Source organism: Taudactylus pleione, unplaced genomic scaffold (assembly GCF_031769625.1).
Source record: "Taudactylus pleione unplaced genomic scaffold, aTauple2 ptg000935l, whole genome shotgun sequence".
NCBI lineage: Eukaryota > Metazoa > Chordata > Amphibia > Anura > Myobatrachidae > Taudactylus > Taudactylus pleione.
In genome coordinates this window covers 310695-333271 of record NW_028285336.1, presented here as the reverse complement: position 1 = coordinate 333271, position 22577 = coordinate 310695, and the positions used below count along the sequence as shown (strand labels likewise).

Here is a 22577-nt window from a genome sequence, read left to right as displayed (position 1 = left end):
ATGTTAACATATCTATTGGTTGTACAGTAGTGCGTACACACTGCATAATTTGCAGAAAATCGTTGACAATACCTTCAGATTGACCAGCATGTACGACAGAGCTGAAGATGCGATGGATGACCATGCGGAATGTCATATAGAGCATAAACACTGGACGATTTGAACAATTTGTCGCTTCGATCCATCGGAAAGCAGCAAATCATTTAAAAAATCGCCTAGTGTGTACCCAGCTTTAAAGCATAGTGGGTGATCTTCTGTACTCCACAAAGAGACACAGTGGACAAAACACATACTTAGTAAAAATATCCCACTCACTTCTGTAGTGAAATTGATGGAGTGTGTCACCTACCCATAGTCTGTTATGGAGACTGTGATCTAGCTAGAGAGGTTGCCCAGTTACATTTGTCCTTATCTTGCTACTTGGTATGCGCATGCCGATAATCGCTTCACACTTTTACTTGCAGTGTATATGTGTTGAGAGGTAAATTCACACATGCTCAGTATTTCTTTGGAGAACGCAAACTCTGGTGGTCATCTTCAGAAAACAATACGTTTTCTCCAAAACATATTGTGAGGTAGGCGAAACGCAGTTTGATAAATTTGCTGTCAGATAGCATTTCCCATAATAGACTATAGGGACATGATTCACCCTCACTTTAAAGGGACTGTATGAGAAATAATTGATTACTCTGCGGTAACCAAGTTCATAAATTGCAGGAGGTGGTGATAGCCTCTTTTCACCTCTTGATATATATACTATTGAGAGTACTAATAGGGGATTAATGAATATGAATGGAATTCAATGATGGTGTTGGGGTAATTAATGATAGGGAGTTAATGGGGTTAATTATGTTTAAGTGGAATATTATGATGATGCTGAAGGAGTTAATGAGTTTTAAGGAATGTTTAATTGATGACGAAGGGATGATATTGTGTGGCTGACACAAAATGTTCTATTATGGCGGTCACTCTAATGATTTTTGAATTGTATGATGATTACCGAGATTCTTTTTGCGTTGTATAGCAGTCACTAGGATTCTCTTTGGATGGTTTTGTGCTTACTGCAATGCTCTCAGTATGATCCACCTGTTACTGGTATGCTCTTTTACTGTATGACAGTAATTAGAATGCTTTCTGTATTGTATGGCAGTAATTAGGATGCTCTTACCATCACTGGGAGGCTTTCTGCATTTTATGGTAGTCACTTAGTAGGGTATGCAGTTGGGAAACTGGCTCCCTTAATACCGACAGCCGGCTTCCCAGTTGCTTTATCCCGGTGTGGGATAAATGACCGGTGTCTATATCTAAACGCCTGTCATTTACCCAACACCAGGAGACCAGCGCCTGGCATCCTGATCGAAGGGATGCTGGGCGCTGCGAGCAGACAGCCGCGGAGGGGGAGGGTTAGGTTTAGAGCACCCGGGGGGGGACTTAGGGTTAGGCACCCCCCCGTGAAGGTTAGGGTTAGGCTAGGGGAAGGGGGAGTTAGGGTTAGTCACCCCCGGGGGGAGGATAGGGTTAGGCACCCCCCCCCGGGGGACTTAAGTTTAGGCAGCGGGGCAGGGGGGGTTAGGGTTAGGCATTTAGAGGGGGGATTAGGGTTAGGCACTTGGGGGGGAGGTTAGGATTAGGCACCCCTAAGGAGGGTTAGGATTAGGGGGTTAGGTTAGTTTATACTTACCTTAGGGACGATCGGGATTTCCAGCGCTGTCGGGCTTCCACTGCCGGGCTCTGCTGATCTGTCGGGCTGCCGCTGCCGGGAATCAAACTGCCGGCCATGCGGCAGCCGGGATTTCATACCGATTCCCTTAGTTGCTATCTGTATTTTATTATGGTCTACTTCAATGCTCTCTAATTTTATTGAGTTCATTGACATGCTCTCTGTATTGAACTGTAGTCACTTGCATGATCTTTGTAGCATGGTATGGTGGTCACTTGGATGTTCTCTGCAGTGTAAAGTGGTCACTTGCTTGGTATGGTGGTCACTTGAATGCTCTGTGTATTGCATCATGGTTACTCTAATGCCCTGTGTTTTGTATTGTGATCGCTTGTATGCTCTATGGGCCTGATTCAGAGCCGCTCGTAAGCGGCCGCTCGTTCGTTCCGAGCGATGTTTGCACAACTGCGCATGCGTACGGATCATAATACGCATGCGCGAACCAGTCAGTGCGGCCGAAAATCGTTTGTTCGCTAAATAGCGAATGCCTGCTATTTTGAGTGACAGGAGGAGGCGTATGTGGGTGGTAACAGGGGAAGGTGCTTGTAAACGGGGAGTGGAGATCCGAACGCAGGCATGCTTAAAGGTCAAAACGGGCATTTTATGGGTGTGCATAAGTAATACAGCAGCGTCATTGACCACGTCACTGGGTTATTTTATAGTCAGAACTGCTCGCAACATTGCGGTAGGAAAAACCAACCACAAGAATAGCGAGCAGTTCAGACGTTGGTCGGTGTACTCGATTAATCTAATAAATAGCGGACATGACGTAGGATGCGAGCAGCCAGGGGGCGTAGTTTTCCAAAAAACGACCGCATGTTTGGTTCGCTCTTTCAGACCTAGAGGCGTGAACAGACCGCAAAGAGCGAACGGTTCATTTGAATAGCCACCCCTTTTTTCTGAACGAGCGAGCGCAAATAGCGTCCGGCTCTGAATGAGGTCCAATGTTTGGGATACAGTTAGGTAGAACCAATGTGATTTATTTTTTTCTTTTATACTACTAGGAAAATGTTTGAACCCTGTCTATCACAAGGGGAGTGGCCAGTAGGCTTATGCAAAGGAGACCTTATTACTTATCATGCAGTGCTTCAGTAATTTCACTGCTGCACTGTTTATCTCTGAGGGGTCTATTTACTAAGTAGTGTTAGGAGACAGAGTGAAAAAAGGATAAGAAAGTGATAAGGTGCCAGCCAATCAGCTCCCAACTGCCATCTCACAGGCTGTGTTTGAAAAATGATAATTGGGAGCTGATTGGCTGGCACCTTATCACTTTCTTATCACTTTTCACTCTGTCTGCTAACACTGCTTAGTAAATAGACTCCTGAGATTGCCATAACGTTTAAGTAAAAATAAGTCCTGCAAGACTACACACTGTGGGTCTGATTCAGAGCCGGACGCTCTGACAGAGCGCTCGCTCTGAATCAGGGCCGGCCTTCTGTTTTCTTACAGCGGCCTCCTGGCCGCTCGCATAGCTGTGGGTGACCACCCACAGCTATAGCGAGCGGCCAGGAAGATGGTCGCGATGGTCAAGACCATCACGACCATCGGGCTTGCGACGAGAACCTTGTGGTAGGGTCTCGTGGCCGCAAGCCCAAGAGTGCTTTCGGCTCTAACAGAGCCGAAAGCACTCCCACTGACATGGGAACGCCTCCGTCTGGGCAGCCACACCCCCGGCACGCCCACCAAAGAGGGCGTGATGTCAACATCGACAGCATGCCTCCTTTGATATGAGACCCGGAACGACGGTTTGCCCGTCGCTAACCGGGTCTCGTGCATGGGCGCGACGGAGCCTGCTCCGTTGTGCGCATGTGCACTGGGCCACCATCGATCCACTTGCGAGCGCACAGCGCTCGTGAGCGGGTCTGAATCAGGCCCAGTGTGGCTTCATGTTATCCATACACAAACACCCTCACATGCTAAAGAGGTTATGTCCTCTTTTCAGTATTCAACAAACAGCGATAAACTAAGATTACCGCTGTGGCCGCGGCAAGCCAATCGTCAGATGTCACTAGGCAGAATAGTCAGTTTGGTGGTAGCGGGCGAAGGATGCAGACATCACGGGAAGAGCTCTGGTTGCCCTGGAAGAGGCCAGAATAGGCCAGGTTCAAGACAGAAGAGCTCTGGCAGCAGTGCAGGTAGGCTACCATTAATCCCTTAGACCACCAGGATGACGGGCACTAGGCCCATGGGTGTAATTAGGCCTGTGGCACTGATAGGGGGGCGTTTATTCTCTTGTTCTGGGTGCCAAGCCCCTAGTTATGCCTCTGGGGGTCACTGCCTGCAAAAGATATGCTACAGTATGTCTCACTAATTTGGCTTCCCCATGCAAAGCAAGCATGAAGAGTTTTGAATATATACTGCTTAGTAAATAATATAACCCTTGGTTTTGTTATTTTCTCTAGTTTGAAATGAAAAAGAGCAATACAAACAATAAAAACTATACGACATGCTTGATATTGCAAAAAAATGCAAAGCTAGAGAAAAACAACACGTGCAAACGTACTGTAGACACATTTTTCTGTGTTACCTATACTTAAAATAAAAAAGGGGCAAACACGACACAATAAAAAGGCATGTGTAGAGCTGAGGTTAACAAGTTGCAAGTACTTTTGGGGGATTCTAGAGTCTAGACTTCCCAGCAGAGAAGAAGACCCAACTTCTCTGATATCACAGCTCCACGTGCTTTGTTGCTCCCCTCCTCCTCACACCTACCCAATTTGCCCTGGGGTCTGTTTAATTATTTTTAAAAACTAATTGTGATTATTCCGGCTGAGCGGCTCAGCGAGCACTGTAATTGATATCTGCTGCTTTCTCCCACAGAGAGACTGCTACGTCCCGTCTTCCACGGCTGAAGGTTAAATGCGCTGTTATTGGTTTCCCCTAAATATGCCAGATCATTAGATCATTAGCTCCTCCGCTGAAGTACCCACCATCTGGAGTTGCGTATAGCAACATCACTCAGGCAGGAATGCATGAAATTGAGGCGCCTGTCTCTCTTCTTTCTCTCTACCATGCGGATCAGTCTGTGCACAGGGAAATGAGAAAGAAAAGACATTACTCATGCACTGTTATTCCTCATCATGTCAGGCTAAGACATCTCTATCGGGCACTGACACAACTCATGCCTGAGGCTGCTTTGCATACAAACTTACAGAGAAGTCAGCGCGGACAGCAGCTATGCTTGTCAAGGTGCTATTATGGAAACATGGCACTGCTCAAAATCGGACTTCAGAGGGTTTCAAAGGATTAACCCATTCCTAGCTGGAGGGGCTGTTGAGTAGAGCAGCTCTGGCACATTGAAATACACAACTGTATTCTCGTTCAGCAATGTACAGATGTGTCCTCATAGACCGTAGATTCAGCCAAGCCAAATAGTCCATCTCAAAGTTTTTTGCATAACTAAAACAACTGGAAGTGACATTTTGCTAGATTGTATCTGTGTCTGAATCTGTGTATAATTCTAAAGTGCTATAATGCAGCTGCCGCAGCTTTTTCTCACGCCCAGCTCTGTTGTGCTTCATCTGCAACTTTGTACATGTTTAACCGCACAAGAATTAGTTTTAAAGTCTCCGTGTCTGTAGTACACTTTGGGTGAAGATGCAAAATGTAAAGGTAAAGACAATATGCTACACCTCTAGGAGCATCTCAGTCGCGTCGGGCAGCTCGTGCCACATGGCGTATTGAGGCTACTTCAGGGACTGAGCTACCAGGAAAGTCTGTGAGTTTGGGAAATGAGTGTCAATTATTACAAAAAGCACTTTGTTCCTTTTAGACTGTGTATCCACTATTATTATCAGCTCCAATGTTATGTCAACTAGTTAAGGTAGAAGGGAAGACATTGTGATTTGTCCTGTGGGGAAACGTAATCCCAGAATGCTGCATGAGCCATATGCATTTATGCAATGTGTTTCTTCCATACAATAAAATCATGAAACCTGATTAATGAAAATTTGACACAATTTACTGTCATTAAGCCCCTGGCCATCCATTGCACTGGAGCAGAGGCAGGGATCCCCAAGTCTGGCCTACTCTCCCAAACATTTGGGAGAACTCCCAGAATTTCAAGAGTTTCCCGGACACTTCAGAAGAGCAGGCAAGTATGCTTTATATGGCTTATGTGCGCCGACCCCCATGTCTTGGTTTTGGATCTGGATCTACCCTGGTTTTGGATCTGGATTGGGTTTGCCAAAACCTCACCTCCGTGTTTTGTTTTCGTGTTTTGGATCTGGATTTTTTCTTAAAAAAACATAAAAACAGCTAAATTCCCATAAAATGGGCCTGTTTTTGTTCCAACAGTATAATTAACCTCAATAACATTTATTTCCAGTAATTTCCAATCAATTTTGACCACCTCACAATATTATTAGCTTGATCTAGTTAAGGCCAAAAGGTTGCATCCAGCTAGCTGGCTGACTAAGCTAAGTGACACAGTTGGCGGGGGGGGGGGGGGGGAATCTGTGCCTGACACCCCTGGCAGCCCCTCCCCTCCAACTGTGTCACTTAGCTTAGTCAGCCAGCTAGCTGGATGCAACCTTTTGTTTCATCAGCACTTACTGGTTTTCTTTTAGGCTCTGCATCTTCACTTCTTTTTCTTTTGCTTCATCTGGGCTTCTCTGACTATGACCGGTGTCAGTTCTTTCCATCTCCTACTCAGCTCTTTCCGGCTCCTCTCCATTGTCTGTGATACAACATCATCCTATTCTTGTCGGGATGAGCACCGGCATCCCATACCCATCCCATACTAACCATTCAGCTCTTAACTGTCATTTTTCAAACACAGCTTGTAAACAGACAGTTAGGGGACGGGATGCATCAAGTATCGCATTTTGAATGCCATGCATCCCGCCAATGACTGCATGCATACTGACATTTAGTATGCATGAAGATTTAAGATAAGAGCCAATAAGAGCTGTCCTTTACGGTGTGGGGACTTCCCAGTTTATGCATGTGTGAGCCATGGGTGACCCTGGGAGAAATCCTATTGAATCCCTCTCGGGGAAAACTCAGATAAGAAGCCCATTGGCTTTGCTTTCCAGAACTTGGCACATACAGTGCGTAGTGCATTAAGTAATTGTGGGTCAAACCTTAAGAAACAGCATTTTAATATGTTTGACCGCATTTTTCAGTATAGTGCATCTCACCCAGGAGTTTATTGGTTGGTACCTTATCTCTCTCTACTTTATCTCTCTCCAAGGGTTAGTACCTCTACTAGAGATCCGAACCCACCCGAATTCCAGGGATCCGGGGCGTTCCGAGCCAAGCTCGGATCTCCCTGCCTGCCCCGAATCCCTCACCACTGTCGGGTCGTGAGGTTTTGTATTGGGCGGGCTTAATGCTGATTGGCTGAGAGAGCCGTCTGTCACGGCTCTCAGCCTATCAGCATTATGCCCATTGAAAATGCACACAGAAGAAAAAGAAGATGGCGAATACCAGCCCCCACCACCTGACACCGCCGGCACCTGCCACTGCCGACGCCACCGGCACCCCCACTGGCAGCATTCCCCACTGCCGACACCACTGCTGCCGACACTGCTGGCAGCCCTGCACTGCTGCCCCATGTCAGCGACCCCCACACTGCCGACACTGTCAGCACACATGCACTGTGGACACCGCTGGCACCCCCGCTCTGCCGACACCGCCGGCACCCTGCATTGAGAACACCCCTGCACTGCCGACACAGTCAGCAAACCTGCACTGAGGACACCGCTGGCACCCCCGCTCTGCCGACACCGCCAGAACCCTGCATTGAGAACACCCCCGCACTGCCAACACAGTCAGTAAACCTGCACTGAGGACACCGCTGGCACCCCTGCTCTGCCGACACTGCTGGTACCCTTCACTGAGAACACTGCCAGCATCGCAGCACTGCCATTCCATGTACTGAGGACACCGCCAGCAACCCCCACACTGCTGACACAGCCAGCAAACCTGCATTAAAGACACCACTGGCACTCCCGCACTGCCGACATCACCGGTACCCTTCACTGAGGACACTGCCAGCACAAACCGCCATTCCATGTACTGAGAACACCGTCAGCAACCCCACTCTGCCGACACTGCAGTCACAGTAAGTGCACTATTGGTGTATCCAACCCACACTGTATAACACACTGTATCCGTGTTGGAAATTAGAAGCTGAACTGCCACATGTTAGTGCCGCCCACTGTGTCACTTAACTTAGTCAGCCAGCTAGCTTGATGCAACCTTTTTGCCTTAACTAGATTAGCAAATAATATTGTGAAGTGGTGAAAATTGATTGGAAATTACTGGAAATACATGTTATTGAGGTTAATTATACTGTAGGACCAAAAACAGGCCAATTTTATGTGATTTTAGCTGTTTTTATGATTTTTTTAGGAAAAAATCCAGATCCAAAACCAAAACACGAAAACAAAACTCAGAGGTGAGGTTTTGACAAAACCAATCCAGATCCCAAACCAGGGGTTATCAAGATCCAAAACCAAAACACGGGGGTCGGTGCACATCTCTAACCTCTACCCCTTAGTTTGCTAACACTAGCCCTTAGTTTGCTAACACTAAAGCAAATTTAGAGTATATCAGGGACATCAGAAAATGTTTTCATTGGTTGGGCCAAGATATAATTGTATAATGAAATTGACCACTGCTGTACAATGCTGATAAAATTTCTGAGTCTGCCATGCAATTCTGAGAGTATTTTGTGACTGCCATACAATATCATCTCATCCTCATTAAATAACCCTTCCTCAAAAATCATGAACACCTTCAGCACGACTGTAACTAACAACCCTTTCAACATGATTAACCCCTTTATAATTAGGGGTGTGCACCGGCCACTTTTCGTGTTTTGCTTTTGGATCTGGATCTTTCTTCGTGTTTTGGATCTGGATTGGTTTTGCCAAAACCACCCTTCCGTGTTTTGTAATCTGGGTTTTGTGTTTTGGATCTGTATTTTTTTTTAAAAAGCATAAAAACAGCTAAAATCACATAATTTGAGGGTATTTCTGCTCCTATGCTATTATTAACCTCAATAACATTAATTTCCACTCATTTCCAGTCTATTCTGAACACCTCACAATATTGTTTTTAGTCCAAAAGGTTGCACCGAGGTAGCTGGATGACTATGCTAAGCGACACGAGTGGGCGGAACAAACACGTGGCCCATCTAGGAGTGACACTGCAGTGGCAGACAGGATAGCAGTTTGAAAAACTAGGCCCCAAACAGTACATAATGCAAAGAAAAAAAAGAGGTGCAAGATGGAATTGGCCTTGGGCCCTTCCACCCACCCTTATATTGTATAAACAGGACATGCACACAACAAATCAATCATTTCAGCGCCAGGGTCTGCCACACGACTGTAGCTGAAATGATTCTTTCGTTTGGGCCCCCACAAAACAAGCTGGCAATTAATCTGTCTCTGCACAAACTGGCTCTACGGAGGCAAGATGTCATCCTCATCCTCCTCATCCACCGATTCTTCACCCTCTTCAGTGTTGTGTACATCCTCATCCTCACAGAGTATTAATTCGTCCTCGCTGGAATCCACCACCACAGGTCACTCTGTACGTTCTGGAGGCTGGTCTCCCTGGAAGAGTTGATAATTCATTTTTATGAACATCATCTTCTCCACATTTTGTGGAAGCAACCTCCTACGCCTTTTGCTGACAAGGTTCCCGGCTGCACTAAACACTCTTTCGGAGTACACACTGGAGGGAGGCAACTCAGGTAAAATAGAGCCAGTTTGTACAGGTGCCTCCTAATTGCCTCTTTTTCCTGCCTGTATAGGTACGGACAGTCTGATGCTGGATGCTGTCACCAATGTAATCCTCCCCCATTCTGTCAGTGGTGACAGTATCATATGCAGTGACAGTAGACATGTCAGAAATTGTTGGCACATCCTTCAGTCCGAACCAGATGTCCAAACTGGCCCCTTGACTTATGACACAGGCGCACACTTGGCGCTGCTACTGTGTTGATGATGCATGTGTGCGACAACAGCGCACACAAGTCACAAACAGAAAAGAAGAATTTTTTATTTTTTGTGGAGCACACTTTGGGGGTTACACCACCCTTTAACGGACAGACGCATGCTTGGCGCTGCTGGTTTGAGGATGCATGTACAGTGCACACAATTCACAAACACAGAAGAAAATGTTTTATTTTTGTTGGAGTGCACTTTGGGGGTTACACCACCCTTTAACAGACAGACGCATGCTTGGTGCTGCTGCTTTGAGGATGCACGTACAGTGCACACAATTCACAACACAGAAAATTATTTTTTATTTTTGTTGGAGTTCACTTTGGGGGTTACACCACCCTTTAACGGACAGATGCATGCTTGGTGCTGCTGCTTTGAGGATGCACGTACAGTGCACACAATTCACAACACAGAAAAGAAGAATATTTTATTTTTTGTGGAGCGCACTTTGGAGGTTACACCACCCTTTAACAGACAGATGCACGCATGGCACTGCTGCTTTGAGGATGCACGTACAGTGCACACAATTCACAAACACAGAAGAAAATGTTTTATTTTTGTTGGAGTACACTTTGGGGGTTACACCACCCTTTAACAGACAGATGCACGCTTGGCGCTGCTGCTTTGAGGATGCACGTGCAGTGCACACAATTCACAAACACAGACGAAAATGTTTTATTTTTGTTGGAGTGCACTATGGGGGTTACACCACCCTTTAACAGACAGACACACGCTTGGCTCTGCTGCTTTGAGGATGCACGTACAGTGCACACAATTCACAAACAAAGAAGAACATTTTTTATTTTTGTTGGAGTACACTTTGGGGGTTACACCACCCTTTAACAGACAGACGCACGCTTGGCGCTGCTGCTTTGAGGGTGCACGTACAGTGCACACAATTCACAACACAGAAAAGAAGAATTTTTTATTTTTGTTGGAGTGTACTTTGGGGGTTACACCACCCTTTAACAGACAGATGCACGCTTGGTGCTGCTGCCTTGAGGATGCACATACAGTGCACACAATTCACAACACAGAAAAGAAGAATTTTTTTTTTTTGTGGAGCACACTTTGGGGGTTACACCACCCTTTAACGGACAGATGCATGCTTGGCACTGCTGCTTTGAGGATGCATGTACAGTGCACATAATTCACAACACAGAAAAGAAGAATTTTTTATTTTTGTTGGAGTACATTTTGGGGGTTACACCACCCTTTAACAGACAGACGCATGCTTGGCGCTGCTGCTTTGAGGATGCACGTGCAGTGCACACAATTCACAAACACAGAAGAAAATGTTTTATTTTTGTTGGAGTGCACTTCGGGGGATACACCACCCTTTAACGGATAGACGCACACTTGGCGCCGCTGCTTTGAGGATGCACGTACAGTGCACACAATTCACAACACAGAAAATAACAATGTTTTATATTTGTTGGAGTGCACTTTGGGGGTTACACCACCCTTTAACAGACAGACTCACGCTTGGTGCTGCTGCTTTGAGGATGCACGTACAGTGCACACAATTCACAAACACAGAAGAAAATGTTTTATTTTTGTTAGAGTGCACTTTGGGGGTTACACCACCCTTTAACGGACAGACGCACGCTTGGTGCTGCTGCTTTGAGGATGCCCGTACAGTGCACACATTTCACAAACAGAAAAAAAATATATCTTTGAAGGGTACTTTGGGGGTTACAGCACCCTTTAATGGACGAGCCAACCGGCCCTTTACTTATGACACAGGCAAATGCTTGGCGCTACTTTGTTGATGCACGTGTGGCTACTGCGCAAAGAATTCACAAACACAGAAAATTATTTTTTATTTTTGTTGGAGTTCACTTTGGGGGTTACACCACCCTTTAACGGACAGATGCACGCTTGGCGCTGCTGCTTTGAGGATGCACGTACAGTGCACACAATTCACAACACAGAAAAGAAGAATATTTTATTTTTTGTGGAGAGCACTTTGGAGGTTACACCACCCTTTAACAGACAGATGCACGCTTGGCGCTGCTGCTTTGAGGATGCACGTACAGTGCACACAATTCACAAACAAAGAAGAACATTTTTTATTTTTGTTGGAGTACACTTTGGGGGTTACACCACCCTTTAACAGACAGACGCATGCTTGGCGCTGCTGCTTTGAGGGTGCACGTACAGTGCACACAATTCACAACACAGAAAAGAAGAATATTTTATTTTTGTTGGAGTGCACTTTAGGGGGTTACACCACCCTTTAACAGACAGACGCATGCTTGGCGCTGCTGGTTTGAGGATGCACGTACAGTGAAGACAATTCACAAACACAGAAGACAGTGCTTTATTTTTGTTGGAGTGCACTTTTGGGGTTACACCACCTTTTAACAGACAGGCGCATGCTTGGTGCTGCTGCCTTGAGGATGCACGTACAGTGCACACAATTCACAACACAGAAAAGAAGAATTTTTTTATTTTTGTTTGAGTGCACTTTTGGGGTTACACCACCCTTTAACGGACAGATGCACGCATGGCACTGCTGCTTTGAGGATGCACGTACAGTGCACACAATTCACAAACACAGAAGAAAATGTTTTATTTTTGTTGGAGTACACTTTGGGGGTTACACCACCCTTTAACAGACAGATGCATGCTTGGCGCTGCTGCTTTGAGGATGCACATGCAGTGCACACAATTCACAAACACAGACGAAAATGTTTTATTTTTGTTGGAGTGCACTTTGGGGGTTACACCACCCTTTAACAGACAGATGCACGCTTGGCGCTGCTGCTTTGAGGATGCACGTGCAGTGCACACAATTCACAAACACAGACGAAAATGTTTTATTTTTGTTGGAGTGCACTATGGGGGTTACACCACCCTTTAACAGACAGACACACGCTTGGTGCTGCTGCTTTGAGGATGCACGTACAGTGCACACAATTCACAAACACAGAAGAAAATGTTTTATTTTTGTTAGAGTGCACTTTGGGGGTTACACCACCCTTTAACAGACAGACGCATGCTTGGCGCTGCTGCTTTGAGGGTGCACGTACAGTGCACACAATTCACAACACAGAAAAGAAGAATATTTTATTTTTGTTGGAGTGCACTTTAGGGGGTTACACCACCCTTTAACAGACAGACGCATGCTTGGCGCTGCTGGTTTGAGGATGCACGTACAGTGAAGACAATTCACAAACACAGAAGACAGTGCTTTATTTTTGTTGGAGTGCACTTTTGGGGTTACACCACCTTTTAACAGACAGGCGCATGCTTGGTGCTGCTGCCTTGAGGATGCACGTACAGTGCACACAATTCACAACACAGAAAAGAAGTTTTTTTTTATTTTTGTTTGAGTGCACTTTTGGGGTTACACCACCCTTTAACGGACAGATGCACGCATGGCACTGCTGCTTTGAGGATGCACGTACAGTGCACACAATTCACAAACACAGAAGAAAATGTTTTATTTTTGTTGGAGTACATTTTGGGGGTTACACCACCCTTTAACAGACAGATGCACGCTTGGCGCTGCTGCTTTGAGGATGCACATGCAGTGCACACAATTCACAAACACAGACGAAAATGTTTTATTTTTGTTGGAGTGCACTTTGGGGGATACACCACCCTTTAACGGATAGACGCACACTTGGCGCTGCTGCTTTGAGGATGCACGTACAGTGCACACAATTCACAACACAGAAAAGAACAATTTTTTATATTTGTTGGAGTGCACTATGGGGGTTACACCACCCTTTAACAGACAGACACACGCTTGGTGCTGCTGCTTTGAGGATGCACGTACAGTGCACACAATTCACAAACACAGAAGAAAATGTTTTATTTTTGTTAGAGTGCACTTTGGGGTTACACCACCCTTTAACGGACAGACGCACGCTTGGTGCTGCTGCTTTGAGGATGCCCGTACAGTGCACACAATTCACAAACAGAAAAAAATATATATTTTTGGAGGGCACTTTGGGGGTTACAGCACCCTTTAATGGACGAGCCAACCGGCCCTTTACTTATGACACAGGCAAATGCTTGGGGCTACTTTGTTGATGCACGTGTGGCTACTGCGCACACAATTCACAAACACAGAAAATTATTTTTTATTTTTGTTGGAGTGCACTTTGGGGGTTACACCACCCTTTAAGAGATGAGCCAGCCGACCCTTTACTTATGGGACACAGGGGCACGCTTGGCGCTGCTCCTTGTTGATGGACATGCGGCTACAGTGCACACAATTCACAAACACAGAAAATATTTTTTTATTTTTGTTGGAGTGCACTTTGGGGGTTACAGCACCCTTTAACGGACAAGCCAGCAGGCCCTTTTACTTATGACACAGGCGCACGCTTGGCGCTGCTCCTTTGTTGATGCACGTGCAGCCACAGTGCACACAATTCACAAACACAGAAAATAATTTTTTATTTTGTTTGGAGTGCACTTTGAGGGTTACAGCACCCTTTAACGGTCAAGCCAGCCGGCCCTTTACTTATGACACAGACGCACGCTTGTCGTTACTTTGTTGATGCACGTGCGGCTACTGTGCACACCATTCACAAACACAAAAAATATATATTTTTTATTTTTTTTGGAGTGCACTTTAGGGGTTACAGCACCATTTAACGGACAAGCCAGCTGGCCCTTGATATATGACACAGGCGCACGCTTGGCGCTACTTTGTTGATGCACGTGCGGCTACTGCGCACACAATTCACATACATAAAAAATAATAATAATTTTTTTTTGGAGTGCACTTTGGGGGAGCACCCCTGATGGTATGCAATTGGGAAGCCGACTGCCTAAATACCGGCAGCCAGCTTCCCGACTGTCATATCCCGGCAAGGGTGAAATGCCGGGCATCTAGATGTAGACGCCCGCATTTCCCCAACGCCGGGAGACTGGCGCCCGGCATCCCGATCATAGTGATGCCGGGCGCCGCGAGCGGACAGCTGCTGGGGGGGAGGGTTAGGTTTAGGGCTCCGGGGGGGACTTAGGGTTAGGCACCCCCCCGGGAGGGTTATGGTTCGGCTAGGGGGAGGGAGCGTTAGGGTTAGGCACCCCCAGGGGGAACTTAGGGTTAAGCACCCCCCCGGGGGACTTAGGTTTAGGCAGCGGGGAAGGGGGTGGTTAGGGTTAGGCACTTAGAGGGGGGATTAGGGTTAGGCACTTGTGGTGGAAGTTAGGGTTAGGCACCCCTAAGGAGGGTTAGGGTTAGGGGGTTTAGGTTAGGTTAGTAGATACAGCCCAGCCAGCCCTAGCTCCCACCCTCCCTCTTCACTGTCCACAGCCAAGTGAGAAATGGCACCGACGCGGGGACCTTATATAGAATCCAAAACCCATGAGATTCGGAAGGCGGGATGATGACGTTTTGCCTCGATTTCAGATCCGAGTCAGGCGGGAAAAGTTGAGCCTGACTCGGATAGGACACTGATCGGGGGGCTTGGGGGGGTTCGGATTTCAGAAATCCGAACCCGCTCATCCCTATTTATAATCATTAATTATGTCATTTGCATTAATAATTAAGCCCCACATCATCAATTAAACCCCTCAATCTAATCAGGAGAAACTCTTCTTAATCCCAATAAGAGCATTAAACCATTCATTGTATCTCTATTACAGCATTAACCACTTCACCCTAACAATAAAACCCACATAATTTACCCTCTTATTCTTATTAACTTTGCTGAACAATGTTAATTACCTCTCCCCCCAAGCTCCACATGTCTGTTTCTGATCTTCTCTGTAGGGTTTCCACTATGACTGGGAACAGGTCCTGTTAAGAGTCATAAGGAGACAGTAGTGAGGAATCAGGGGCTGTGTACTGTAACAATAATCTGCACAGTCTTTGTATTGCATTGAAGACCACTCCTTCATACCAAAAAAAAATTTTGTGAAAAAAAGTAGTATTAGACATCCTGTCAAATTTATTGAGGGGGAGCATAACCTGAAATCCCTGCAGTCAATTAATTAAGATTTGTAGCAGCCAGTGACAAGGGGTGGTGGAAGTACAAACAGAGGGCCAGGGGGTGGGGGATGACAACACAAATTGAGGATGGAAGCAAGTAGCAGAAAGGGGAGGAAGGTGTCAGCCTAGGGAGATCTCCCCCAGGGAGATATGAAGTGCCATGATGCTCCTTTTAGGAGGCATCAATCACTAACCAAGATGGCCATCATTAGGTCTTCTGCGCACTCGCGGCACGATCTTGTCACTGTAAATGAGTTCGACAGTGAGACACAGATGTGTCTTAAACAGTTTTGTGATATCCAAGCCTAGTGGGAGAAGGGACGTGGCCTAATCGTCCCCTTAGAAAAAAAGAAGAATAAAAGCTATTTGCAGTGGTGCTGGGAAGGGAGACGCTGTGAGACCCTAGCCCGGGTGCAAATCTAGAGGGGGCACAATCAGTGTGATTGCTCCCTCACCAGCTGGGGAGACTACTGCTGCTGCTGCTGCCGCTAGCAGGAAAGGGGGGGTGGCATCACAACCAGGTCCCTCCAATAAGCCCGGCTGGGGTAATTAGTACCCACCCACCACCTCTCGGCACCCCCAGTGATATCCTGCATTATATGCCTGCTATCACCACTTATACAACTGTAACCCACATAAAGTTACTGGCTGCTATCAGAAATTGTGGAGCCCGGGCCTGACAAAATAGGCAGGGACCCACTAAACCCCCCACCTCAATGCCCCCCTTGACGTCATGCCATGCTAGCTCACAAGAAAAACTTTATTGCAGAGTATGTAAGAGGTGTAGCAGGAGGGCGACCCTGGCTGGCTGGGTTAGAAGGGGCTCATGAGTCACTTGACTCACTCTATTGTGCTGCAGAAAAGGGGGGCTAGCTGGCAACTTTCAGATTAGAAGGTAAACACAAGCAAGTGGCCCTGGCTTTGCTACATGCCCCTGCATGCTCAGGAAATTAGGCTGGTGATCTAGGGTGGTAAAGAGGAAGGGTTGTCCCATTGGGACCTTACCTGCTCTGCTGACCTTGGCGGGCACAGAGGGGTACCCTCTGCGCCAGCCGTTTCCCACAAGGGTCAGCGCCACTCCTTAGCTTGCCAAGAGCTGGATCCTCACTTGCCTCTGGGCAGTAACTTGACTTCGCCATCTACTTGACTCCCCGTGGACATAACTTGAACAGCAAAGAAGCCATTATAAAATATATGCCATCATAAAATATATTGCCTTGACCTTTCATATATCTGTATGTACTGTATGTGCCTCCCACTATATGTTCTGCATTGTGCCCCCTATGTTTTGCCTCCCCTTCTCTGTATCCCATTGTGCTCCACTTTCCCTATCCTACACTGTGGTTCCCCCTTTCCTCATCTCACCCACACCATGCTCTCCAGTCCCTCATCTCACCCACACTGTGCTCCCCCTTTTCTCATCTCACTCACACCATGCTCTCCCATCCCTCATCTCACCCACACCATGCTCTCCCTTCCCTCATCTCACCCACACTGTGCTCCCCCTTCCCTCATTCCACTCACACCATGCTCTCCCTTCCCACATCTCACCCACACTGTGCTCCCCCTTCTCTCATCTCACCCACACTGTGCCCCCCCTTCCCTCATTCCACCCACACTGTGCTCCCCTTCCCTTATCTCACCCACACTGTGCTCCCCCTTTTCTCATCTCACCCACACCGTGCTCTGCCGTCCCTCATCTCACCCACACCATGCTCTCCCTTCCCACATCTCACCCACACTGTGCTCCCCCTTCCCTCATTCCACCCACACTGTGCTCCCCCATTCCTCTTCTCACCCACACCATGCTCTGCCATCCCTCATCTCACCCACACCATGCTCTCCCTTCCCACATCTCACCCACACTGTGCTCCTCCATTCCTCATCTCACCCACACTGTGCTCCCCCTTCCCTCATCTCACCCACACCATGCTCCCCCTTTTCTCATCTCACCCACACCATGCTCTGCCGTCCCTCACCTCACCCACACCATGCTCTCCCATCCCTCATCTCACCCACACTGTGCTCCCTCTTCCCTCATCTCACCCACACTGTGCTCCCCCTTCCCTCATCTCACCTACACTGTGCCCCCACTCTCCTCATCTCACCCACACCGTGCTCCCCCTTCCCTTATCTCACCCACACTGTGCCCCCTCATGTCTCCCACACTGTGCTCCCCCTTCCCTTATCTCACCCACACTGTGCCCCCTCATGTCTCCCACACTGTGCTCCCCCTTTCCTCATCTCACCCACACTGTGCTCCCCCTTCCCTCATTCCACCCACACTGTGCTCCCCCATTCCTCATCTCACCCACACCGTGCCCCCACTCTCCTCATCTCACCCACACCGTGCTGCCCCTTTCCTCATCTCACCCACAAGTAAAGAGTCGGCTGTCTCATTTCTTAAAGGGTGGTGCAACCCACAAAGTGCACTAGTCTCCGACAAAAATAAAAAATTATTTTCTGGGTTTGTGTGCACCTTAGCCGCACGTATATATCAATATAACATAATGGAGGACCAAACTTTCTCCGATAAAAATAAAATAGGGAAAGATCAAGAACCACATCCTCCTAGTGCTGAAGCTGCTGCCACTAGTCCTGACATAGACGACAACATGCCATCAACGTCGTCTGCCAAGGCCAATGCCCAATGTCATAGTAGAGGGCATATACAATCCCAGATGACAAAGTTCAGGAAAATGACCTTAAAAAAAACATTTAAATTATTTGAGGAGAAACGTAAACTTGGCAATATGCCATTTACGACACGGAGTGGCAAGGAATGGCTAAGGTCTTTCCCTATGTTCATGACTAGTGGTTGAGCTCACATGATAATGGAAGCCCTCCTCCCGCTACAAAAATCAAATGAGTTAAGCTGGCAAAAGCACAGCGAAGAACTGTGCGTTCTAAGAAGATATCACAAATCCCCAAGGAGAGTCCAAGTGTGGTGGCGGTTGCGATGCCTCACCTTCCCAGCACTGGACGGGAAGAGGTGGCTCTTTCCACCATTTGCACGCCCCCTGCAAGTGCTGAAAGGAGCACCCACAGTCCACTTGCTGATATGCAAATTGAAGATGTCACTGTTGAAGTACAACAGGATGAGGATACTGGTGTAGCTGGCGCTGAGGAGGAAGTTGGCGAGGAGGATTCTGATGGTGATGTGGTTTGTTTAAATCAGCCTCCGGGGGAGACAGTTGTTGTCCGTGGGATGAAAAAGCATTCCACCTCTTTGGTCTGGCAATATTTCTATCCAAATCCGGACAACAACTGTCTTGCCATATGTACCATATGTAAAGGTGAAATAAGTAGGGGTAGGGAAGTTAACCACCCAGGAACATCCTCCCTTATACGTTACCTGCAGCGCGTTCATAAAAAGTTACTGTCAAGATCAGAAACTTTGGCTAAGACCGTAAGCAGTCCAGGGACACCTAAATCCCTTTGTCCGGTTGTATCCAAGCGCCTGCAAACCACACCGTCAACTCCCTCCTCATCAATTTCCTCCTTAGTCAGGATCGGAAGTAGTCCTGCAGGCCATGTCACTGGCATGACTGACTCTCCTATCCGGGATTCCTCCGGAGGATCCTGCATTGCTACGCCTACTGCTGCCGCTGTTGCTGCTGGGAGTCGTTCATCATCCCAGAGAGGAAGTAGGAACACCACTACTTTTACTAAGCAATTGACCCTCCAACAGTCCCTAGCGAGGAGGATGAAGTACGACAGCAGTCATCCTGAAGCAAAACGTATAACTGAGGCCTTGACTGCTATGTTGGTGTTAGACGTGCATCCGGTATCCACCATTAGTGCAGTGGGATTTAGACAATTGATGGAGGTAGTGTGTCCCCGGTTCCAAATCCCTTCTAGATTCCACTTCACTAGGCGATACCGAGACTGTACAGAAACATCAGAAAAAGTGTCCTCAGTGTCCTGAAAAATGCGGTTGTACCCAATGTCCACTTAACCACGGAACAGGGCAGACTAAGGACTATATGACTTTGACAGCCCACTGGGTAGATGTATCACCTTATGCAGCAACAACAGCAGCATCACCAGTAGCAGCATCTCAGAAACGCCAGCTCGTTCCAAGGCAGGCTACGCTGTGTATCACCGGTTTCAGTAAGAGGCACACCGCCGACAACCTCTTAGAGAAACTGAGGGAAATCATCGCCCAGTGGCTTACCCCACTTAGACTCTCCTGGGGATTTGTGATATCTGACAAAGCCACCAATATTGTGTGGGCATTACATCTGGGCAAATTCCAGCACGTCCCATGTTTTGCTCACACAATAAATTTGGTGGTGCCGAATGTTCCGAAAAGCGACAGGGGCGTGCAGGAGACGCTTTGGGTCGGCCAAAAAATTTCTGGCCACTTTCGCCATTCAGCGACTGCGTGCCGAAGACTGGAGCACCAGCAAACACTCTTGAACCTACCACGCCATCACCTGAAGCAAGCGGTTGTGACGTGCTGGAACTCAACCCTCTATATGCTTCAGAGGATGGAGGAGCAGCAAAAGGCCATTCAAGCATATACATCCACTTATGACATAGGCAAAGGAGGGGTATGCACCTGACTCAAGCACAGTGGAGAATGAGTTCCGTGTTGTGCAAGGTTCTCCAGCCCTTCGAACTTGCCACACGTGAGGTCAGTTCAGACACTGCCAGCTTGAGTCAGGTCATTCCCCTCATCAGGCTTTTGCAGAAGCAGCTGGAGAAAGTGAAGGAGGAGCTAAGATGGAGCGATTCCACTCGGCATGTGGGACTTGTGGATGAAGCCCTTCATTCGCTTTGCCAGGATTCCAGGGTGGTCAATCTGTTGAAATCAGACCACTACATTTTGGCCATCATGCTCGATCCTAGGTTTAAAGCCTATGTGGTGTCTCTCTTTCTGGCCAACACAAGCCTGCAGAGGTGCAAAGACCTGCTGGTGAAAACACTGTCAGCTGAAGCGGAACGTGACACGTCAACAGCTCCTTCTTCATTTTCTCCCGCAACTGGGGCTGCCAGGAAAAAACTTAGGTATCCTAAGCAACCCGCTGGTGGTGATGCAGAGCAGGCAGGACCAAGTTTGGACATCTGGTCCGGACTGAAGGACCTGGCAACAATTTCTGACATGTCACTGCATATGATACTGTCACCATTGACAGAATGGTGGAGGATTACATCGGTGAAAGCATCCAAGTAGGCATGTCAGACAGTCCGTACCTGTACTGGCAGGAATAAGAGGCAATTTGGAGGCCCCTGTACAAACTGGCTCTATTTTACCTGAGTTGCCCCCCTCCAGTGTGTACTCAGAAAGAGTGTTTAGTGCAGCCGGGAACCTTGTCAGCGAAAGGCGTAGGAGGTTGCTTCCACAGAATGTGGAGAAGATAATGTTCATAAAAATGAATTATCAACTCTTCCAGGGAGACCAGCCTCCAGAACGTACAGAGGGACCTGTGGTGGTGGATTCCAGCGGGGACGAATTAATAATCTGTGAGGATGAGGATGTATTTATTAGAAAAAGAAAAAGTAAGGCTATTCTTGGGGCACACTTATATATGAATTCTTAAGATTGAAATAAAATATAACTTTTAATATTAATAGTAAAATATATACCAGGTACACATAAGGTCATAGGCGAACATATTAAAAGATAATTTCTGCAAAGTACCCCACATATACAATTTAGGGTAACAATAATTGTGTTAAAGTGTAGATATTGCAATAAATACCATAGGTATAGGTATATAGGCTACACAGTGCGGAGTCCTATGATCCCCATTAAACAGTACAATATCTATCTACAGAACCTGGTATTCCTGAGTGGTCCCCCACATCAGTACTAACCAGGCCTACCACTGGATCGCTTCCAAGATCAAACGAGTTTGGGCATAGTCAGTGAAGTATGACTGTAGATTATCGCTACTGAAAATATATGGGGATTCACTTATGCACACGGTCTGAGCCTATTTCAAAAATGTAGGACTACTCTCAAAAGAGAGGTCCAGTTAATAATCAGTTGCTGTCAAGACAAGTGGTGCATAAGCATACCTTCCTTGTGATGCAATCAATTGACACATATAGCATAACCATGTATAGATTGTAACTTTAAGAGAGCATCACATAGGTAACTTATCACAAATTATACTTAGTTCCAAGTATACAGAATAGGAACTCTACACAATAACAAAGCCTGACAGAACACATAATATACAATCACCCCAAAAACATAGAACATCAATTTTTTATGTAAATTATGGTGGCTGCATGAATATACTAATCCAAATGGTTCTCCTATTATCAAATATTCTCTATCAATGAATATACTCTACCAGGAAATGCTCAAGGACTTCCAAATTGGGCTGCAATTGAGTATAGTAGCAAGCACTCTCATTAACCTGGTATATAATAGGAATCACAGAGAGTACAGAAAAAGGGGTTTTATCAGCCATACATAGGAAACGAGCTGAATCACAGAAGTAGGTCATATCCCCAAAGTGCTAAAGAGAAAGATAGGAGATGGCAATTGGAAAAGAAAACTGACAGGCTAAGCCTGAACAAAGGATGAGGATGTACACAACACTGAAGAGGGTGAGGAATCGGTGGTTGAGAAGGATGAGGATGACATCTTGCCTCTGTAGAGCCAGTTTGTGCAGGGACAGATTAATTGCCAGCTTGTTTTGTGGGGACCCAAATGAACCAATCATTTCAGCCACAGTCATGTGGCAGACCCTGGCGCTGAAATGATTGGTTTGTTAAAGTGTGCATGTCCTGTTTATACAACATAAGGGTGGCTGGGAGGGCCCAAAGACAATTCCATCTTGCACCTCTTTTTTTCTTTGCATTATGTACTGTTTGGGGCCTAGTTTTTCAAACTGCCATCCTTTCTGCCACTGCAGTGTCACTCCTAGATGGGCCACGTGTTTGTGCCGCCCATTCGTGTCGCTTAGCATAGTCATCCAGCTACCTC

At 46.9% G+C, this 22577-nt stretch overlaps 1 pseudogene; it reads right to left on the bottom strand.

The window, feature by feature from the left end:
• Positions 1-21405: 21405 nt before the first annotated feature.
• Positions 21406-21524, bottom strand: LOC148473314 (5S ribosomal RNA; annotated as a pseudogene).
• Positions 21525-22577: the final 1053 nt, after the last annotated feature.